Source organism: Diplotaxodon limnothrissa, linkage group LG5 (assembly GCF_057381915.1).
Source record: "Diplotaxodon limnothrissa isolate DT_005_m linkage group LG5, D_limnothrissa_male_GT1.1, whole genome shotgun sequence".
In the NCBI taxonomy this organism is placed as follows: Eukaryota; Metazoa; Chordata; class Actinopteri; order Cichliformes; family Cichlidae; genus Diplotaxodon; species Diplotaxodon limnothrissa.
Genome location: NC_140600.1, coordinates 13,081,076 through 13,100,733, shown reverse-complemented (window position 1 = coordinate 13,100,733; position 19,658 = coordinate 13,081,076).

Genomic DNA, 19,658 nt, shown 5'->3' with positions numbered 1-19,658 from the left:
CCCGGGGTTGTTGAGCAAGCAGAGGCACCCGATGTAATGGTTTCCTGGCTGCAGTGAGATCAAACTTATAGAAGGCAGCGAAGGAGGACAAGTGTGCACACACATAAATACACAGACACACTGCGAAGCCTACAGCGGCCTTTAGGGTTAAAGAAGAGATGTGGCGCATGGTTATTTGCTCAGGGACTGCACTGTATGGGATGAGAGAAGATGACACTGGAGAGGTGCTATTTTCACATTAGCCACATTTTCATTAGCGCATGCAGACGCTAGGTTTCTTGTGATTGATTTCAAAAGTTAATCAAATCAGAGAGCTTATAGATCAAGTTTAATCGAGTACAACTGGAAATACAGTGCTGTGCAAAAGTCTTGAGCCACAGTTGAAAGTTCTCCAGGTCTCTAAAGGTTTTCTTTGGATATTAGCTTCTTTTCCACTTATTTTCAGTCCAGTTCCTGCATCTGACTATTTTTTAGAGTAATGTTTTTTTTAACCACTTTACACTAAATCATTCAAGGATAAAAAAAAAAGGCACCTAACACAAGGGTTGAGGCAGTGTTGTGCTGACACATACCAAAGAACACATTTTAAATTGCATCTTTAGGCACTTTGTTACGAGCAGTTTGCAACAAGAGGACATCATCTCTTGAATTAAATCTACAAAAACTGTCAAGGATAACATTCCCAGATTTTCAAAACTAGTATTTTTGCACCAACAATGTGATTCCCAAAGAGCTGTTAGCTGAAACATTATATTGGCATTGTGGACAAACTGAGCATGTGGAGGACAAAAGAAAAAATAGCAGGCCTACAGCAGATGAACAGCATCTGAAAATGATGTCAGCAAGAAATAAATACCAGAAAAAAATACCAGACACAGGAACTGAGAGATGCATCTGATCCTTGTGTTGATCCATCGACTGTCTGCTTAAGCCTCTTTGGAAATGGTTTTATTAGAAGGGGAAACGGGGAAAAAAAAGGCTGAGGTATACATCAGAAAATCAGTGGTCTGTTGGAGCGATGAAGCCAAATGTGAAAATTTGGTTCAAATTGCAGGAGGTCATTAGAGGTACAACTGTCAATGTTTTGGCTGTACTTCAGTCAGTGCTGTTGGATACATGAGCAAATATGAACAGAGAAAAGTAGAGTCAGATTTTATTCACGTTTCAACTGGAAAGTGTCTGATTGACAACTTCAGCTGCACAATACTGTATTATAACATACCGACGACAAACCTGGGTTTTCTTTCCTATGGTTCATATTCAGTATAAAAAAAATTAAGCGTACCTATTGGGTCCTGAAAGTACCACAGTTATTCATTAATTCATTCAGCTGATCCAAACAACGGTCTGATGGGGGCAATTTTCCCCTACGGCACATTTTGCTCTCTTCTATGTGACAGAGAACAGACATTCCCATTGTCTAGTTGTCACAAAAAAATTGGGGGAAAGATGCAAAAGACAAATAGGGAAATGCAAGTCACAGGATAACTGGTGCAAAATAAAGAATGAACACGCCAGAAAAGGGTGAGAGAAGGTAAAAGAAGGGGCGTTTGCTACTTGGGGAAGTAAAGCAAACCCCTTTCCATCCATCATCCCTGTCTCTGTCCCGTCGACTGAGCAGGGGAGGTAATGAAAGTAATTTAATGTGTATCTATAATTAATATGCTCTCTTTGGGCGGTGTGGTTGGGCCGAACGGGTGATAGAGTGTGTTTATTATGCGTGTGAGGGAGCTGGAGTGACGGGGCACTGGGCCACTGACATGGTAATTCACTAGCCATCACTCCTGCAGCGCCGAGGTCAGATCGGTGCAGCTATATGTGGCACCACTGGCTCAAGCGTTCCCATAGGTCCATGTAGAAAGTGGGTTTTTGTTCTTTTCATCTCGTGTCTATTCCGTCTCTCTGAGAGCCTCCTGAAGAAAGGGGAGAAAGAAGGCAAAGCACGTAGCAGCGCCCCGGGCCAGTGTTCTCCCTCTATGTGTCCCTTTTTTCCATCCCTTTCTTACCCTCCATGTATTTCACTCACTTGCCTTCCAGTCCACAACTTCCCTCCTCTCCCTGCTCCCTGCTCGGTTAGTAAACCCCCTGTCTTCACGTCTTCATAGCTCCACCACTACTTCTTTATATCCCCTAAAATTTGCTCCCTTTCTAAGAAGACTCAGTGAATGCACTTCAGGAATTAATTCTTTGCTTGTCTTTTTTTTAAAAGGCAGACTGCTTTGCACAAACACAGTTCAAACTCGGCTGCCCTCAGTGCTGTCTCCTTTTGAAAGTGCCTGCTCTTTGAATACCACCCGTTTGAAGAGAATGCCCTCTGCATTTCTTTTACAGTCACTCAGGCATGCTCTCAGAATCTTTTTATTACACACATTAAACTTTTTGCAACCGCGCCTGCATACATACTCAGATTCGTACACTTATTACACCAAATTAAACACGCGTGCACACCTAGCGCATAGAATTCCATCCGTGTAATCTCTACAGACACTCTCTTTACTTTCAACTCCAAGTCCCTCATTTGATTTCTCTGCTTCTCTCTCAGACCGCACTTATATGCATGTCCTTACCTCGGCTACTGGCTATTCTCCAGTAAAGGTCTAATTCAGGTTAAACTGCTTACATGCAGCTTTTAAACCGTACAGCTGATTATTCCTGTTGCAAAGCAGTCATATGGCTGATTCTATTAAAAACAATCACTAAACTTTAGCTAGAACCATATCAAGGCATGCAGATATAATTTGGTTTACTGCTTGAAAACAGTAAGATGAAAGTAAGAAATTTATATCTTCACTAACATTGAATAAACAGTAATTCTCAAGTTCAGTATAACAAAATAGCTATGGATTGAGTGTACTGTGCACAAAGGTTGACTGCAATGAACAGCATCAGGTAAAGGTTTGAGATCTGATCACACAAAATACAAAGCTGTTAGAAATGCATTTTTCATGCTGCTATCACTGCAACCGATAATTTTCAAAGGTAAGTTAAGCTATTCATGTTTGAAATCATTTATAACCACAGTAGAATATGGTTAGAGTCTGCTGTCTAACATTCAAGCTCAGTCAGTAATGAGCAAAAATCCCTGCAGAGCCCACAGGTGGGCACTTCGGCAGTGGAGTGGCTGTAAGAGCAGGGAGTGTTGCAGAGCAGGGCAGCACCTCAAAGGGAGAGGGTGGAAGTTTTTTTGACTTCATTTCAACATTTTTCATTCTTTATGTTGAAAATTAAGGTTAATTACGTATAACTAAGGTTAGGGTTAAATAACATGTCACTATCTGTGATACAGCCTGATCTTTGCTGATGGATTGCAAAGATGGGATAGAACCCTATTTGGATGTCCACTGAACTCACCAAATGTTTTTTTTAACCCAATAAATGGTTAAATAGGCCACCAAAGTCTGAGGGTGTGTTTGGCATCTAATGCGAGGAGACTGAGGCATGTTATGTGCATGTGGAGCAGTGAAAATGGAGTGAAATGCCTTAACTAGCTTGCAGTCTTCAGACTCCAGATCATTCACCTCAGTTATTGGTTTGGTATAACTGTGTGGATATTCTGTACTTTACCTACTGCTATTCTCAGGCATCTGTTTAATATACAGTAGTTTAAGTCAATTCATTTGTATTTGGTGCCAGCTCACAACAACAGTCACCTTACGGCACTTAGTAAGGTAATATAAAGTGCACACTACAAAGAAACTCACAACCCCTATAAGCAAGCACTTGGCGACTTTGGGAAGGAAAAACTCCCTTTTAAGAGGAAGAAACCTCCAGAAGAACGAGGCTCAGGGAGGGGCGGCCATCTGCCATGACTAGTTGGGGGTGAGAGGAAAGAGGAAAGAGACAGAATAAAAGAAACATTATGGGAGAACCAGGGTTTAATAATTACTATTTATTAAATACAGTAGTCGTGTATAAAAACACAGCTAATAAAGTGATGAGTGAAGAAGAAATGCTCAGTGCATCATGGGAATTACCCCAGCAGCCTGAGTCTATTGCAGTATAACTAAGGGAGGGTTCAGGGTCACCTGTTCCAGCCCTAATTATAAGCTTTATCAAACTGTTTTAGGCCTAATCTTAAAAGTATGTTTGTCTCCCAAATCCAAAGTGAGAGCTGGTTCCACAGGAGAGGGGCCTGAGAGCTGAAGGCTCTGCCTCCCAGTCATACTTTAGGAACTACAAGTAATCCAGCAGTCTGAGAGTGAAGTGCTCTGTTAGGATTATATGGTACTATGAGGTCTTTAATACATGATGGGCGCTGATTAATCAAGATGTGAGGAGAAGGATTATCAATTCAGTTCTGGATTTAGCACAGAGCCAAAGAATAGAAGGTAATGTGGGACAAAAAATGATCTCAGTCAGTACTCTCGCTGCATCAGTTGAAGGCTTGATTGTGCTCCTTTGCTGTGAATGTCCAAAAACAAACCAGATCAGATGTTGTAATAAACAAGAGGCTTTTAGTTTATTCTGTGTTTACGTTACAGGTAAAAACAAAAAGAAAAGAAAAAAAAAGCATGGTGTGGAAATTAGTGGGCCTGAGGCTTCGTGCCACAGGCGATTTAGAAAGCATTGACTCTAAAAAAAACAAAATAACATTTTATCATTTAAGATTTGGATTAAAATTGCCACTAAAAGCAATACAACATGAGGGGTTTTCTGGCTGCTATCATTGCTTTTTGAATAAATTAACTCTTTTCAGTGAGAAACTGTAAATGACTAATTTTAAGGGAAGAGAGGCTCAGCAACACGTCCGCAGACTAATTCCTCTCCGTCCCTCTGGCAACCTCAGGCAAGCAAATCGTGAAACCCTTTAGGGGATTGTGCACATAACTGCATTTGCATCCAGTATCTGCTACTTTTATAGCGCAACCATTTTGCTGTGCCCATTGTTTCCACATGGACACATTTTAACACAGCAACTGCACACTGAAGTTGTATCTTATAACCCTATTCAATGATTAAATGGTTTGGCATCTGTCCCGATTTCTTTAATCAGTTTATGGTTGCATAAAAAGCTTATTATAGATGAATCCTCGTGGCGGTCATGTCTGCATAAACGAATTATGAATGAGTGACTCAAAATATGAGTATTTGCGCTACAGAGATTTGCCACTAACACACACACACACACACAAAAGTAGTTTCTCTGTTCGGTATAAGTAATGGCCTCAGCCTGGTGAGCCCTCTATAAACAGACATGCTGTCTGACACAAGATGCCGTGAGTGATAAGAGCACATCTGTCACGCAGTTTACTCTGCTGTGCGTTCGGAAAAGTGAACTTTTAGCATGTAAACGTTTCCCTTTGTTCTACCTCCCCTACCGACTGTCCTTTCCCCCTTCTCCATGCTGCATGTGTTTAAGACTTTGTCAACAGATGTGAGGAGGGTCACTGGGTGTGTGGACTTTGCCAGCCGAGTGCCCGCATGTCTGATTTTAATGGGCAGCATATGGAGGCGGTGAGTGATGAGTGGGACTCGACCGGTGACAGGTGCTGAGTCGTCTGTTGCGCTGACCCTCGCACCACAATGGACCAAATCAGAGGACACCTTCATTCAGCGGGCTTGACCCTAGCAGACACACAAGACGCACACTAGCACACACAGACACACACCTGCGGATCTCTCCAACTATTACATTCATTTGCTGGCTGAATAGCATTAATAAAAGCTTTTGGGGATCCCTCAGTCCTTAGTGCGCATGTGGTATCCTCATGCTTGACTTTCATTGGTTATTACATGGTTCAAAACATTAAACATTCGGCTCCTTGTTTGATTCTGTTAGTTCTCATTTGTTTTGTCTGTCTCCTGTATGAAGCATGACTTGTCTCATTGTTTGTTTCCCTTTTTTGTCTTTGCATCAGGTCTGTGTTCCTGTTTCCATGTTTAGTTACTTCCTGTCTTATTTTGGTAGTCTCTTGTCTTGTCTGTTTTATGTTTAATTTTGCTTCCCCTGCCTCAGTAGTTAGATTCTGTTCAGCTGTGTTTCCCAGGTCTCCTCTTGGTTATTTCAACCCTCAGTTTGCTTGTGTTTTTTTTTTCCTGCCCTCCTTTTTGCTGCGTTCACGGTGTGTTCTGTATGACATTAGCAGTTTCCCAGATAGTAAGCTAGCAATAAAACATATCACTGTAACACAGACAGAGAGGGGCAGGCATGCAGTCAGATTTTGAGATTTGACCAAAACAAAGATGACCAGAGGGGAAAATCAGACAAGTCACAACAAGTTCTTACAGTACATCTAATGACTAAAGATGCAATGTTGTCAGGAATAAGCCTGAATGGCCAAATGAGACTGTGCAAATGAGTCCCTGGTTATCCAATTCAGGTAGACGTTGGTAGTCACATTTCCCCTCGGGCCTTGATGTTTGTGTTTCTATTTTTTTTCCCCATGCATTATAATATGTAGTGTCACCAGCACTAATTCACAAGAGCTCTGCTAAAGCTGCTGCTTTTTAATGTTATCAAAAAGATTTATAAAGTTTATCCTGAATTTTGTCCTCTTTTTTTAATATTTGAGCTGCATTCTTCGAGTCACCGTCTGTGAGATAAACATAATCTTGTGTACAGAGTAAGCTGCCTAAGAACATGCGCCGTTAAAAAGCTATTAAATAGCTTCACATTGTGCAAGCTGACAAAAACTGAAACACACCGCTGTTTACACATTATGCAATTTACATGAACAGATCATGGACAAATTGTTCTCAAATTGCCACCTTAAAAGTATTCACAGAGCTGCGGAAGCAAGTCTGCCAATATCTCTGCTCTGTGTAAAGCTTATTTTGTTTAGTAATTGAGGGTTGTTGTTTTTTTTGTTGAGGTAATGACCTTGCAGCTTCCTGCCCTTCCTCTCCTTCCCCCTCTTTCCTGTGATTCAGAGATGGAGGAGATGCAGTTTGACGCAGGGCCCAGAAGATGCAGCTCGATTCTATGGCAACTGGCGCCTGCAATAAGGTCGCATAGGAGGTGTTTAATTAGTGGGCCACAGCCGTCCCCGCGGAGGAGCTTTTTATTTCCTCAATATGTCATAGAGCGCATCAGCTAGCAGCAAAACACACGCGGGTGCACAAGTACATGGAAACACACACACACAAAACATACCAGTGCTGCCCAGTGAGAGGACAGTGGTGCAGAAAAATATTGAATTTTGCGTGATGGAGAAAGCAATTGGAAAAAGAGGACACTGATGCAGAAGAAGCATGGGAAACGATAGAGGAGCTGAGCGAGGGTCAGCAAAATATCAAATAAGCCAGGATCAGCCCCAAAACTGGCAAGAGCAGGAAAAGGACAAACAGAAAGTAGGAGAGCGAGAAAGGCGGTCACTGTGGCGGGGCGCCACGCTGCGTTGTCACACAGCAGAGACTTCATTTCTCTCATTACTAGCTTGCTGAGATTTTTTTTAGGTGCTTAGCCAGCTTATTGCTGGGTCACTTTGGCCAGCAGAAATGAGTGGCATCTGTTCGGTCCACGACTGCGTGTGCGCCCGCTAAGCCAGTTGGACGGATCACTTTACTGGGGTGGCTTGGGGTGCCAGGACCATTAACAGGCGCCAGCCCTGTGAATGGCTATGTGGCTGCGATGCGCATGCCAACACATCATTAGTCGAGGCAGAGGATGACTGTGAGACAGAAACACACACAGATTTTTTTTTTTTAATTCAGTGATTTCTGATAACTGTTTGCACAGAAGCTGCCTGCAGTTGAATAAACTCAGTATGCAGATGGTCAAATTGAACTCAGAGTGGGACATGAAAGTGTGTGTCTCCATGCTTGTTTGGATCTTTCATCTTTGCTTATGAGCACATATAAGCATCACAGGGGTTCATGGATGAATACCAGGCCACATGCTTTCACATCAGTGTACTTGCCTCCACTTTACGGCTTCTTTTTCCCTTTTTGTTTGTTATCCATGCTCTCCTCCCATATAGACCATCATCTCCACCCTGTCTCCTCTCCAAACATGCTCAAGCTGCTGTGAGTTTCAGGTGGCATCCTCAGTGCCGGTCTGAAAACCCACTGTGGCTCTTACAGAAGAACAGAGACCTGCTCGGGTTTCTCAGAGGCAAAACCTGCATGTTCTTCCTGAATATGGATGAAAGTGAAATGCTGACTGTCATTATAAGTGCTTCATTTTCTTTAACCATCATTTCTATATTTACTAAAAGTGTGGCTGTGTTATAAACTGGAATGCACTGTTACCTCTCACCCCCACTCCCCTGGGTGACCTTTCCCTGTTGCTGTGGCAGGCAGAGTGTTAAACTTGGGGGGTGGGAGGGTTGCATTGTGTGTGGCCTACACTGGAGCGAGTGATTGATTACATTTTTATAAGAGCAATGTAGAACCCGAGTCAGTAATTGGCCGCGTGCTTTGTGTTTTTCCTCATTATTTCTACTCCTCAGCGTGCTCGATCTCTGTTCCCTCTCACTCACACGCTGGATGATTTAAGAAAGCAATTTTAAAGCCACTGCCGGGGACTTCGAGCGACAAAGTGACACCGACAGGAGAGGTGCGTTAGCCAGGAGAGGTCAGTGTTGCTCCACTGATGGAATTAAGGGCCGGCTTTCTTCCTCTGTCCATCATCTTCTCTCTTCGGTGTCTCATTCAGATTACTCTTTCTCACATCGTCGTCCACTCCCCCCACCATTCATCTTTCTCTCCGGGTCATGCATTAGGAGAAGTGGGAGCATTGCGTGATTATCGCAGTATGGCATACATCTTCTCTCCCTATACTGCCCCCAAATGTGACACATAACCCCACTTTGCCCTCGCTGAACAACTGTGTGCCGTAATTGCATTTGACTCCACTTAATCTAATGTCTTTAGGAACAATGGAACATAAAAGACGTGCTTTAAATGAGGAAATCCAATGAGCATCCTGGGAGAGAAATTAATAGAGTTGTGTGTGTGCATGTGTGAGAGATACTAATGGTATATTGACACACACACACACACACACATGAAAGGAAAAGAGATTAAAATTCCAGCATCAAAGGATCCCTCCCATCCTATATTGATTAGTGAATGTGTTGTTGTCAACGTTTAGATTTGATTACCGCTGACACGCAGGGCTGAGGGCTGAAACACAAGGCTGGTAATGACCGCCAATGCCTCGTGCATATCAAATATGGCGCGAATCCTACCGGAGTAATTAATATCGCACCGTGGTTATGAATTTCCTGGCATAAACGACCAATCGGATTTGCATGGCTTGCACGGCAGTAATTAAGATGAAGCATCAGGGAAAACCGGTACGCGAATCTTTCGGCTAATTCTCCCCTCTGTGTTCCTTTCCCCTCTCCGAGGACTTCTTTAGTCACAGCTTTCTTAAATATTTGCGGGGAAAACAAGGTGTTGACATTTTGCCTTTTCATTGTCATGCAGCTCAGAGGAGACACGCTGGGATAATTTCACAGCTGTAACACAGACCATGCAGTCATACTTATTCTTCCTTAGGAGAGAAAAAAAGAAAAGCGGGCCTTCGGCTTATCGAAGGCAGGCGCAAAATGGTTTTTCCGCAGGTCTTGATTTTCACATTTTTCTCTTTTAGTTTTGTTTGGATAGCTCCGAGTGTGGCGGTGGGTTGGATTTTCTGTTCTTCTTCTTTTAACCACCTCTGCTCCATTACTGGTTACACTAGATTGTATTTCCCATGTGGGGTTGGCCCCAAACCACTCAAAAGCCCAAAAGCTGTCAGCATGGATTGACATCAGCTGGTTGTCATCAGGTGCGGGCAGATATTGACCTTGTGGTAGGTAAGCAACACCACACACTGCTATTTTCAGATGTGGTGGTCATTCGACGATGTTAACAGCGGATTTTGTTGCAGTCACTGTGTAACTGAAAGGAGTTATGAGTGCTTCATTATTAATAGAGAAACTTTAAATACTTAAAATTGTCATTTTATTTTTAAGTTGTGTTTTATTATGTCTGCTTTTAATTAATAAACTCCTAATAAATATATAATTTTTGTTAAATTCACCCTCGAGCCGTGCTAATACAGGAAAAGAAAGCATCATTGTATGCCTGTCATTTGAGTGAACAGGCCGTTTTAATGTTAAATTAAATTAATGTTTTTTTTTCACCCTATTTTAAAATCTGTTTGCGGTATGAGAAAAAAAAATACACTCTTGCGTTGGGCCTCTCTAGAGAGCTCAAGCGCCCCTGATGTCCTGAAACCATAATCGGCCCGCATCATCTCCTGGATAATCCTTCTCTAAAGCCATATTTAAAAATCACACATAAAATATTATATTCCGGTGAGTGTGTCCGTGCATGTGCGAGTGTGTGTGAGAGTGCATGCGTGCCTTTCCCACGAGTGTGCGTACGTGCCTTGCGGTGGGGCGATGCGTCTTTGTCCTTCCTCCTCTCCCCCTGCAGATGAGATGACTGATTCTGGAGTATGGGGGCTCTTCCCTCACTCCATGTCATTTCCAGGCCAGCAGACCCCCGGGGACCCTCTATAACGTTCCCTGCCCAACAGCCCCCAGAGCCCCTCGGGCCTATGACACACATAACACATTGACTCTGTCAGCGCCACAGCTTATTTTAGAGCGGCCTCCTTGGCTGCCAGGAGAACTTTAACTTTATGTAAATCATATTAATAAATTTGCGAGCGTTAGGGGAGGAGGGGTGAAGTTGCTCTGAGGATTTCAGCACATGTGCCAGCACCAGAAGGTGAGCGGGACAGTGACAGTAAGTCAACAGATGAAGGAAGAAGAGGAGGAGGAGAGATGGCATACAGTATGGTCCAGTAAGTACTGAGGTTGTGCTGGAAATAAGGTCAGGATAAAAATTGATTTTGAATAACCTGAAGGTGGGTAACGTTACGGCTGGTAATCCTGTAGGTGAAAAAACAGAAGCCGTTGGTGGATAACAGGACAGGAAGAACACAGCTGCAGTAAATAAGGGAAAATATGATGTAAAATCTGCCCAAAATGAAGAGTAGTTATTGTCAATAAATGTAAATGAAAATGGAGCAAACACAATCAAATGTTGAAATGAAAAAGTTTGTATTTTTTACAGGCTTCCACTGAAGTTGCCGGAGTTTTGAAAGTGAAATCTTCCATCCTACCTAAAGAGCTGCTGCGTGGGGAACATTCAGCCAATTTAGATCTAAAGTGGAATATTTTGTATGTGAACGTACATCTCTGTGTGATTCCTGCGAGTTAGCCGGGGTAGTTATTGGATTACATCCAAACCCATATGTATGTGCACGTTTGCACATTCCTGTTTAGCCTCTGATAGGATTGCATTCAGCTGGCTACGGTGAACCCAAGATGACAAAAGTGTTTCTATTTGTTCAATTGAGCCCCCGCTGCTGGCATCTAATGGGTCTTTCCACTGAGCTCATTTTCTCTATTTCATCTAACACCTGCCACCCTGCCAGAGATGGAGAGCGCACGAGAGTCACAGACACCAGCTCTCAGTTAGGGTCGAATTATACCGGTAATTTCTGTTTTCTTTCTACTGGATAATGAACGCGTGATAACGGAACAAAAAGAATTCGTGGAAAGACAAACTGGTGTAAAAAATACATCATTCTGACATTTAAAGAATGATTTAAAAACATATATATTTCTTTTGATTGAGACAGAACTGCTGTTTTTAAGGACATGTGCCTGTTTTGTCTCCATCAGCTGTGAGACAGCCTGTGAGACACGCAACGGTGTCAGGACGACACGGAGTCATTGATTGTTGCGGAGAAGATATTAGTGCAATCAATGCAACGCGCTGATGAGCACGTTTGCAGGAAGCGAAGCCCATCATCTCACTCTCTCACTTCACCTTTCGTCCATGTCAAGGAGGAAGAGGTGGGAGGGAAAATATGGAGCAAAGCTCCGGGGATAAATAGCTCTCAGCTTTCCTCTCACACACATTTAACCTTTATGTACTCCTGTTAATATACAGTGAACATGCATGGCCAACAAACTGTGGGATCTACGTCTCCTCCTGGGTTTGAAGCAGAGATCTTTTGCTTGTTAAGCCATTGTTAAAACCATCACACTGTGAAGCCAATGATGAGGCACAATATAGAAGCCACTGTATTTGTTTTCATGCAATAAATCCCTTAAAAAACGATGGGCATGACTGTGGGTTAATCTTTCTGTCAGTGTATTGTGACTTTAGACCCTGTTCCCTGCACTTAACCCACAGCCCTGCTTTCCTCATAATATATAAAACCTAAAAACACGTTTTACCACAATAACAGTCTTCCTTGTTCTCTTTAATAAGATTAAACTCACAGCTAATACACATTCCCACTACTGTCTGAAGAAGCATGGAGGCAGGTGACGTGTGTTGATGTTGGGGAAATGTGAAGACCGAACTACTGCAGCACCGAAATACTGCTGAATTCATAGTAAACAGTTTCTGTGCTACTGATCTTGAGTGTGGTTAAGTTAAGCCTACTCAAAGACTTAGTTAACAAAATGATGCGAGTATTAGCCCCCTGACCTGAACGCCTCAGCTTTTCAGTGCACAACTTAAAGAAGACACGACCTACAGTTCAGACTGACATGTTTTAAGCCATCTTACAAATCAAGATTCCCTTTATTTACACGAACTGACTTTTCAGATGATTTTTACAGCATTTTAATCTGTCCCTGTTATCTTCTACAGCATGCTTTATTACCCCTGTTGATAATACTCCCTCTATGTATCGCTCCATAGATAAATGCACGCACGCGCTCCCCAGCGCGTAGCTCTTAATTACAGGGAGCCTTTGGCGGGACGGGAGTGACGGCAGGCGTTTATCGACGACACTGGACTCTTACCGCAGGGAGAGGGAGAAAATGAAGCCGCCAATAAAATTAATTAGCCACTGTCAGCTTAATAACACTATTTAGGCCAGTGATATTACAATGACTGCTGGGTTTTGCTGTATGTGTCTCTGTGGGCTATAAAAACTGATTGAATATTCCTATCTGTTCACACTCTGTAAATATAATTTTGCTTAGCACTTTCAGTTGAGAGGTTTTTGGTTTTTTTATTGCTTCTTGGCTTCTACATCTGAGCGCACGTTTATTTTGGATTCACTCGTGTTGTGGCGGTTTACCTTATTTCCCTCAAAGCACAGAGGGAAGAAGCGCATTCATTCCTTGGCAGTAGCAAGCATCCTCTCAGCCCATGTGTTGATTAAAAGGCCCGGCACACATACATATGTTCCCTGTCTGTCTGGCTCAACAAGATGCAGGCTGGTTACATGCTTTACTAATCATTCCAACAGCTCATGCTCTCCAGGGACGCAAGCCAAACTCCGTAATTCAGCACACTCTTGTCGACATAATGGTATCAGCAGCCTTAGAAATATGACATTAAAGGAGAGGAAGAGAAACACTGTCTTGGCATGATTTCCTGCCTCCTCAAAGAAATGGAGAAACTTCAATTAGCCAGTCATCGTAAAACATTACTAACTCATGAAGGGCTGTCACAGTTGCTTTTACTAATCTGGTTATATTTTAACTTGTATTTCTTTTAGGCAAAGCAATTTATAAAAATAATGTAAAATCGAATGTCCAAACCCCACAGACACTCAAGTCAACCAGCAAAGTGGAAATCTGAAGTATACAGTGCTTGATATCTTTGCTGTGAAAATAATGACCGTAATAACCAATCAAATGTTGAACTAGGGGCTCAACTGATTTCCTATCAGTTGATTAAGTTTTTAAGAAGAAACAATCAACACTGTGGGTGAAGATCTTCTCACCTGTAATGTCCTGAAAAACAAAGATGTAACCAAGTTAAGGGTCATTATCGTTCTGCACAGTTATACTGGTGTTTGGCTCTGATATTTCTGTACTCAGAGTTTTCCCTTTGACTTTATTTTTTCTTATATTACGCTAGATCAAATTTCATTTTGGCTTCATTTTTTTCCTTCTGATCTTGATGTTGACCATCTTTCTGGATGAGGAAGTGTGCAATTATTTTCATGACATGTCCTGGAAAAGGGTTCACTACTCATGAATGTCTGAACGAATACAGAGAATATGCATGACCTGAAATCTTTTTAGTTTATGTGGAGAGCAGAAGAGGAAAACATTGTCCATAAAGCCTCAGATATATAAAAAAACAACAATTAAGTCTTCATGAGTCTAGCCTTATCATTTCAAATGATCATATCACTACTTCTTTCATTCCTGCCTTCACACACATATCCCCTCGTGGTACTTTTTTCCCCTCTCCATTTTTAAACATTGTACTATTCAGGCTTATCGCAACAAAAAAGGGAGATTACATGTGAAGAATGAACCCTCTTAGACATATGGTTTTCATTTCTGAGAGCTTTATTCAATTTAGATAACTAATAATATTCTGATATTATATAATCCCTCTGGACACACAGTTTAGTTTAATCTCATTTGAGAGAGTCACTTACCCAAATATCAAACATAGCTGACTTTTAGTTGTTAAAAAATCCAATGTTTTGGCACTTTACACCGAAACAAAGCAAAGCTCTAACATATACTGTGAAACGTGTTCACTGCATAAACCTCTCTGTCTCTTTGGCGTGAAACTGGAGGTACAGAGCAGTCGATCATCTTCACCCTGTCAGCACAAAGACAAAGAGCTGCCTCCGAGCGAGCAGAGCTGGTCATAGGTGAATCACACGTACACACACAGATATAGAGATAGCCTCATGTGCTGTGACACACACACACACACAGTCCCATATGCACACTGAGCCGCTAAAGACAGGGGGCTGGCTAGAAGAGTAGCTGGCTGGAGTGCCCTTGGCGTGATCTTCAGGCCACTGTCAGTGGACATAGTGGCTACACACTGCACTCTTTCCACAGACACACACATGCTTTCATCATGCCCCTCTATTCACTAACCTCTGTTGTTCCTTTGACCACCCACCTAGGCGCTCCTGCTGTCCTGTCACACTGCTGTGAGATCAACCCGAGTCTCCTGCTGGGCAGCCGGGAGGTGGTGATTGGAGTGAGGGGCACACTGTGAGTGTGTGTTTAGGTGGAAAAAAAGCGTATGTGGCACACCAGCGTTTGACCGCCAGCTGACGGTTATCAGTTGCTCATTATTTCCACTTCTCCCCCTTTCATTTGTTTATCTGTTCATTTTTTCCAAAGGTTAAACAGAAGCCAGTGGCTTGTTTGTTTTCATTCGGGGTGCATAATGCACATAGCTGCCAGGGTGAATCATGTGATCACTCGCCACCCATTAGTAGTAGTTTGAATGACAGTGAGGGGAAAAGCTTCTCATCATTCTTCACTTGTGTTTGATCATAAACTGATGGGGGGGATATGGTAAGACTGGACTAGAGACCAGTTGGCAACCATCTGGCAACCACTGTAGAATCATTGTAGCGATCACTTTAAAATCTCCTTAGGCTAGATTTCATCTTTGCTTTGTATTGTCAGCTTTGTATTTACACATATTCATACCTAAACACTAAAAGAAAGCCTTTATATCTGTCTTCATTAGATGAGGATTTGTGTTGATGTGGAGAACTGTAGCCTGAGGTTTATAGGGTTGACTGGTGCATAAGGAGAAGCCCTTGATGAGAATAGTCGCCACAGTGAAATCAGATTTGGTTTTTGGATTCATATGAGTAGTGGTATAACATTTTGCTCTCTTATTAGGGCAGATAATAATGTACACACATTAATACCATGTGTACCAATTTTTGAGATGGATAAGAAAACTGTCAGATATTTAGAGCTATAACTTATTTGTTTAAATAAACGAACAATCCAGAGACTATTCACAGAGAAATATTGTGCAAATAGACAAATGCAATATTAAAATGTAATATTAGGATGGTTCTGAAAAAAGTGGTTCCTGTTGTCCCAACTGTGGGACCTGTGATCCAGTCCATAAATGTAAATATGACAAAAACAGAAGCTGGTAACAGTTAGAACGAGTACAGCATGAAGCTAGTTGATGTCACACGTCAGAAGCAAGTATTTTGGTTTGTTTGTATGTTTTCCAGTCCAACCACAAAGCTGCGAAGTGGATTTAGGGGTAGCTGCACGTTTAGAGAGAAAGTTTTTATTGCACAAAGCTTCTAAATCTATAAATGCTTCTTGGCTAACTTTACTAACTCATTAGAAATTATAAGAAGCAAGCCTGTTAATACCAGATTTCCAAAATTCTGCCCTCCTCTGCAGTGATGAACTCCATCCGAGTCTCTGCAGCTGTGGTTCCAAGCCAGGACCACATTGCTGACCAACTGTGTTGCAGAGATATGAGTTGAGGCCGTAGGAAATGTCTCCTGAAGGGGGATATTTTGGGGAAGGGGAAGATTACAGAATGCTCAGTAAAACCCGCTCAGAAGGAATCAGTAGGCAGTTTGAGCAGAGGCCAGATTATTAATTGATGTGAGTCCTCAATGGGTGTCCTCGCTAGTGTTTATGCCTTTTTCAAGACTGCTTACTTCTTGTGGGTTGGCACCAACAGTATCCTTACTTTTCAGTTTTGCAGTTTTCTCTGACCTTGTTTTTTGAGCAGGGTTTTGTTCTCTTGATATTTTTTTATCTGCTTTTTTCTGCTGCTGTCTGATTCCTCAGCTTGAAAATGTCTGACTCTGCTGAACCTGACCTATGTGAGAGTTTGCTGTCCTTGGTGAGAATGCACATTTAATCCCATGTGACTATCTCCATGTCTACTTTCAACTTTGGTGACTGGAAATATATAAAGTTCAAATTTGAAAAGTGAAGAACAAATGTTCTGGCTTGTATTTCTACTTCTGTATGCATAAGGCTCAACCACATCCATGAACAGATGTATGTACAGTAAGGAGTGTGTGCATGTATGCATTTAACATACAAATTCACCTCTCCCTACTACCTCTTTCCACAGAGTGGCAATTCCTGGCCGAAGAGGAGCCATCCAGGAGCCAGGGGACCTGCCCTCTGCTCCCTCCTCCTGTTCCTGCTTTGATTTCCAATATGTCCTCGCATCACCACAGATGGATGCAGAGGAAACATTTCCTCGGCCGACAGTGCTAGCAAGGCCCCTGGGCCCCAGAAGTTGATAGGGGGCAGAAATTGGAGAATAATGTAATAGAATATTTGATTGGGCTCTGATGTGCAGGACACTGGGAAGTCTGCCATAGTAATGTGTCTGAGCTTTGCTGGAAAGGTGCACTTCTTTCCTCTTCTTCTCACTGCCCTCCTTCTTTTCTCATCTTTGTCTGGCTCCAGGTTGTGATTTAATAATATCTGTCACTCGGTGCACACCAGAAAAAAACAAAAACAAAACGTGGGCATGTCTTTTTTTCTTCTTTTCCAGAATTCTGAGAAAAAAAGTCAGAATTCGGACCTTTTTTTTTTTTCCGGTGGCCCTAATCCTCTTCCATATCTGATACACTTTTTCAAGAAGAGCAAAATTCAGGCCAAAGAAACATTTATTTTAAAGATTTTATGGAAAGTTGAGGCATGCAACCAAAAATGAGCTCTGCTGCTTCCTAAACAGTGTCACAGAATAAAAGAGAACCTAGGAATTTATTTTGAAAGCCAAATTGTGCAAAAATATCTTGCGTAGTGCTTTCACAAGGGACCTAGTGGACCTGGGAACTGGCTGGGATTTTTGCAGACGGGTGGCTTCAGTGAATTGGGTGGCAGCGCACGTCCTGGCAAATGAATACTGATTTGCATTTATGATTCAGGGTAAAAAAATATCACACAATGGATCATGAAAAACTCAGAGGATTGGTCTGTTACATGTATATGATGGGGCCGCTGATATTTCTGACTTGGCTTATTATGACTGTGGCGAGTTTGGCAGGCACCACCCGTGTCTTTTTTTTCCGGCGCTGCCGAAAGAAGTGCTTCAGAAGGAGAGGATGTGTTTTTGTCACGCCTAGCCATTGTGCCAAAAGACAAAACAAGTGACAACAGGCAGCCTGCTTTACAACACTTCTATCAGAATCAACAGCAGCCACAGGTGAGCGTTTATGGATCAAAATAGTTCCATCCACGAAACAAGGCACCCGCTCACTCTTAATCGTGTCAACACTCATGACTCCTGAAAGGCGCTCATATAGAAGTTTAGATCAGCCTGCTGAGCAGCTCAGTTGTTCACAGGTTATGGTTAAAGTCACACAATCTGAGAATGAGAGGTTTGGCTAGGTGAGCTTGGAAGAGGTTGCAGAGGTTCTGCCTCTCCCTTGTTCTGAGAATGCTTCTGAGCTAGTGTCAAAACGGCATCAGATCAGAAGGGGTCAGCGTGAAGTGTCTCCAAGACCTCCAGGTTTTACAGCAACTCTAACATTAAGTATTCACAATGCTATTGCTCTAGTTACGACAGAGAAATTCCACTTTTAACTACACTCATGCATTATGCACTGCTCTTATCAATGTTTACACCCGATCCATAACTTGAGTTCTGCTAATCAGTCACAGAGGCAGGAACAAAGAAGAAGAAATGCAAATCCAAGACTGGACAAAGGCTTGTGCATACTCATCTGCATAAAAACCAAAAGGTGCTCCAAAAGGTTAGGCACAAAGATTGGGAATACTGTAAGCCTTAACAACTATAATTAGTCTTTTTGGTGCCATTCCCACCCTCTAGAGCCAAAACAGATCTAAGGACTAAAAGAAAGAAACCAGTGGGTAATAGCAACTTAACATCTCTATTCAAAACATCAAAAAGAAATCTCCCTCCCTCCTTTATTTGCTTGCTTTTCCCCTGAGATAGCTGTCTAAAAAAAAATGCAGCTAATCACATTCCTTTAAACCAAACAGACGTTTACACTAGCTCTCAGGTGGGTACCTGTTAATTGCCAGCTGCAACTTTGCCCACCTGGTGAGCTGCCATGGGACACAGACTGGTAGAGTGAAGTAGGAAATGAGGAAGGGGCGGAAAAGAATGAGGGATGTTTTAATGGAACAAACAGACGTTCATAACTGGCTATGAGAAGCGTGGCCAAAGAAAGCCCGATGACTTAACTCAGCCTTCACAGTACAGCACTCCCAACACTCCTAATTCCTTTGTTAATTCACTTTCACTCATCGCTGAGCTTAGTTTGCAGTCCTTCACCCTCCCTGTAAACACTCACTGTTTTGTTGCTCTGCCATCCTGGGCTACTGTGGTGATTGTCATTATGCTGGCTCAGCAGTGCAGTTCCCCCGAAGAGAAGAGCAGTCATGCTGGAGGAGGATTTTAAATTTCACACCCGTACTGTGGGAGGGAATGGGACATGGGGGGCCTTTGGACAAGGTGCTAATTGAGAAGACGATATACCACCTATGTGTGTTCCAAGGCGAGCATTCATCCAAAAAGCTGATGCAGGGGCTTCAGACGGGGCTGTGAAGGGAGGCGTTGGCTCACTGCTTTCCTCGCCTGTAAGGATGCTGCGAAAAGCCATTCTGAATTGGACCCCAGATATGCTACACAATCTCTCTTAATTGCACTTGAATGTGGAAAACATCCAGCTTAGTGGTATTTCATGTCTGCGTGGGTGTAATACACCACAGCCTTCCAAAAGCACGACTGGTTTTTACTGCACGGGCATTTTAAGCGTAGCTATGCCGCTGTTTTCAAAACGTAGAGCGATACGGGCAGCTTAAGCAGCAAGCTCTGCCAGGGGTTGGGCACTCGATGGCGGAGGGCCCAATTCCAATGTCCGCCTGGCGATTGGTGCTGTCAGATACACTGGTCAGGGGAAATCAGAGCAAAGCCGAAGACTTCTCCTCCAGTCATCAATCACC